Source organism: Alligator sinensis, unplaced genomic scaffold, assembly GCF_000455745.1.
Source record: "Alligator sinensis unplaced genomic scaffold, ASM45574v1 scaffold156_1, whole genome shotgun sequence".
Lineage (NCBI taxonomy): Eukaryota > Metazoa > Chordata > Crocodylia > Alligatoridae > Alligator > Alligator sinensis.
The window spans coordinates 4,869,158-4,873,430 of record NW_005841844.1 but is presented as its reverse complement, the minus strand read 5'-3'; the positions used below and the strand labels follow the sequence as shown (position 1 = coordinate 4,873,430).

The 4,273-nt window shown below is 42.9% G+C and overlaps 1 long non-coding RNA gene across 1 annotated transcript; it reads left to right on the top strand.

The window, feature by feature from the left end:
• The first annotated feature begins 2,787 nt into the window (after window positions 1–2,787).
• On the top strand, window positions 2,788–3,736 carry LOC112550547. Its single transcript, XR_003094444.1, has 3 exons — window positions 2,788–2,836; window positions 2,988–3,049; window positions 3,657–3,736. It is a non-coding gene; the product is annotated as an uncharacterized LOC112550547 (long non-coding RNA).
• The last annotated feature ends 537 nt before the right edge of the window (window positions 3,737–4,273 follow it).

Below are 4,273 nucleotides of genomic sequence, written 5' to 3'. Positions count from 1 at the left end.
GATCCAGGTAGCTAGTCCCAGTTCCATCTCCACCTTGGCCTTCCTGACCACCCCCCTCAGCCTTGAGCAACAGAGGTATAGGCCTCCCTGGAGACGTTCCTGTATGCTTTTAGTGAGCCATGGGGGCTTTTGCGCCCTCTTGCCCCCTTTGATCCATGTTGGGATTACCTCCCTTTGGGCTTGGAGGATCATCTCCTTAAGGAACGACCACTCTTCTTGGATACCTGACACCTCTGCCCTCTGGGACCTCAGTGCTTCCCTGACCATTCTCCTTACCTCATTGAAATCCTCCCTCCTGAAGTCCAGGGCTGCTGCCTTGCTGCAGGCCTTTGCCACCTTGTGCTGGATGGTGGATCCTCCCCTCTACCTAAAGAAGGACTTCTTGCTGTCCATTATTTCTATTGCTAATTAATTAAAAAGTGAGTCTGCATGAGCAAATATTTTGTGGCTTCTTGTTTCACACATTCAGATGGACGTCTGCAATTGCGATCTGTTTTATGAACAACTTGTGTGTTGCATTAACCAGATTTTCAGATGGTTTACATTCAAGATTGTGCTCACTCACTGTGATCCTGAACCCAAAACAGGTAAACCCACATATAAACAACTACCTAGGCAATGCCTATGTGGCAGTCCTTCATTTCAGTCCATTCTCTTTAAACTTCCCTACTGGCTCTCAGGTAGGTGACAACATTAATTCAGTTTTTTTATTCTCCCCTTCGAGGCCCAGCACAAGTTTGCTGGCCCAAATCTCTAGTCTGCTAATGATGTCTTCAGGCTACTAATTGTGCCAGCTCCTGCGTCCTGGTAGTTTTCCACTCCTGTGCTGCTTCACATGCTATTCTGTATGCATTTTCTTCATCCTGAATTGCCAAGGCCTCACTCTCACTGCTTTAAATCCATCCTTTAAAATAAACTTTCCTGTAATGCCAATAAGAAATGAATCAAACTAAATGTCAGAAAAAGAAATGAGCATGCTGTTCCTTCTCCTGGCTTCCTGTGTCCCCCATCATCTGTACTGCCAGGCCCAAGACCGCAAAACACACGAGTTAAGGGTCCCAAATTACTGTCTTATTAAATAATATTATATTTCCTTTTGGTATTTGAGCCTTTATGATTTTCAAAGCTGTGAGAGCTAGAAATGTATCTAGAAAGAACCCAAAGCTAAAATGTCCATGCTGCAACCAGACCTTTTAAGAAATGTGCCAATTATTGAATATGCCATAAGATCATAACACTTGGCAGCAATGTAAGCTCTCCAGGCTTTGCAAAGTTATGTGACAGTAACAAAAAACCTAGAAAGAATCATTTTCTTCTAACACTCAACAAAGTCACTTTTCCGGGTGTCTGCCTAGACTAGGGCTGTCCAACTTCTAAGCCCCTGGAGGCCACATCAGCAGGGACTGCATCAGATGAGCCACAGGCCACCAGGTTGTACAGACACTCCCTCCCACCCTCCACTGCACCACACACCCACGTGGGTGTCCCCACCCCGGACTGCAAGGCATTGGCACTCTGAACCATGGCTGTCCAACATGGACATAAAAGCATGATTTTCGCCCCCTTTTTGCTGCAATGTGCCCCCTTGCAGGCACCCTCTTCCCACTGCTGAACAAGGTGCCCTCCCCACCGTTACACCACACAGTTGTGATCCTCTCCGCTCAGCCCTGTTCCTTCCCCTGCATGTGGCCCTGTACTCACCCTCATGCATAAGAAGACCTTGTTATGTTCAAAACTTAATTCTAAACTCATGTATTTGATTTGAAATTCCATGGATCAGTTTTTCACACATACCAGACATGTACCAGACATACACATTATAAGTTAATCAATATTTCTTTTACAGAATGCAAGCTAAGAAAGGAAAAGATTATTACTGTTATTTCTGTTTTTAAATACTAGGGTACTGTCCAAATATATGCTATGTGAGCCTATTATTCACATTATTGTATGTTTTGATAAATGGAATAGTAGATTTGTTGGGAAAAGAAAAATTTAAAATACCAAAAAAGAAAAAAAGTAATTTCTGTTTTTCATCAAACTTACTTTTTTTTTTTTAAGAGCTTCCTGGCGTACAGTTAACTCAGCTGTAGACTCTTAGCTTTGCAAAAAAAAAAAAAAAGTCTACAAATAATCCCTCACAAATGGGTTCTCAGAGAGATCCCAGAGGTTTAACTCTGCAGTGCTCTCTCACTTGATATGTCACACAACAGCAAATGAGACATACCTAGACCATTTTAGCATGTTTTAGCTGACATGCAGTGAATTATCTGTGATAAAATCCTAGTGTGAACACAAGTTAGCAGGGAGATAAGCCTTTGTAGACATGATGTAAGGAGAAAGAATGTTTCTCACTCTTCTAAAACATTTTATAGCAGAAAGAGACTAAAAAGTGTTTTAGCTTTACAGAAGCATATAGATTTATATTCATTTAAAGGGCGGCTGGGTCTTGAAGGCCAGACCAGATGCTTCAGGGCCAGTTACTGTGCTCCATGTATCCAAAAGGAAGCGGATTGATTGAAAAATACTTGAAGCAAAGCAGTCCTTGGGACACAGGAAGATGGTTTTGGGGAACAGTGAGAGAAGGAACCTATTGGAAACCCTGCCTGTTGTTTCATTAACTGCCTGGAACAAGGAGACATGAAGAGTGGGTGGGAAGGGCTTCCCTTTCTCACCTCTGCCCCATGCAGGTGTTTGTGGTTATTTGACTCGCATGGGAAAGGAGCAATTAGAAGACAAAACAGGTGATTTAAAGCAAGGCTCTAAATTTAATTCAGAAAAGGCTTCCTGGGGCTTGGTGGAGGATCTGCTGGTGAGAAGAGGAAAGAGCTCTGGGGTGAGGCTGGAGTGAGGGTGGGATTGCAGTGGGAGAGAAGATGGGTTCTGAAACTGGAGAGAGAACTGAGCACTGCCTGATCAGTCAGATACAGAAGAGGGCTCTGGAATCATGGACTAAGGAGAACAAATCTGTTTATACTTTCACACAGATGCATAGGAAGCAGGCCTGAAGGACTAAAGGAAAATATATTTCTTCAAGAAACTAAAGAATGTAGGTAAAAGTAGAAGGAAAATGTTTTTGAACTGGGGGATGTAAGTGGATTGGTCCAGAAGCTGGGAGTGAGACTAGGGGAGGACCATTAAAGTCATGAGGGTACCCTATGGTAGTACCCATCTATGAACCACAATAGCAAGCTTTTTACATTTTTGTAAACAAAACAACCCCACCCACCCACCCAAAAAAACCCAAACAACCTCATGTACATCTCTCTCTCTTGTCACTTTATTATCTACTTTCCTTTTTGCAGGGTTTTACCTTCTTTTCCAAACTATCCTGAAATTTGGAAGTCTATAATTCTGTGCATTTTATAGATAAGGAAATTAAGGCATGAAGGCTCAGTCAAGATCATGCAGACCTGAATTTAGGTCTCCTGGTTTCCACCTAATATATCTACTAGACCTTGTTGTGTCTCTAACAATATATGCAAAACAATACTAGTTTTGTTCTTTTCCCCCATAGGATACAAATTTAGTGGAAATGAATAAAACTTATTTTTGTTTTATGACTTTTCCTGGTGTTTGTTGGATCAGAGTTCTGCTTGGTGGTCACCTGTATAATATTTCAGAATAGAAAGACAATCTTGTTCTTCATGTACCAGAGCCCTGGGATGCCAGTGATTCCTCATGAATGAAGAGCCTTCATATTCTGGCATGGAATCCCCATAGAGAAAGCTTAAACATCAGGGTAAGTCTATGCTATAGTGTACCTGAGTCTGGGCTTCAAGCCTGGACTGGCTAAGCATGCCAGTTGCATGTGCCAAGCTGCATCAGCACTGAAGTTGCAGCTATCCTGGTTTGCCACAAAGATGTCACGGTCCTGGGTATACCAGGGTTCTTGGTGCCTCACTAACCTGAGCTTTGCTAGGGACTGATTTACTGTCTGTTGTAAAAGATCTGGTGTGTCCTTTCTGATATCTGTATGGAAGTACTGGTCTTCTTTGCCTGTCTCAGTTAACTGGGACAACTCTGGCTCCTATCTGTTCCAGTTGGTACCAGTTTGTAGATTGTCACTGGTTATAAGTGAACAACTCTTGCTTGAGACTGCAGTGTTCCTGTAGCAAGAAGCAGATAGAGGGCATGGGAGATGATGGAGGGCACTTCAACAGCAGCTTCTGCTCTGCAGAAGGCAGCAGTTTCTCAGAGAGAATTTGCACCAAACTGTCTTCACTCTGCCCTGTCTGTGTCTGGTATGAAAGAATTTCTGTTTCACCTTTAT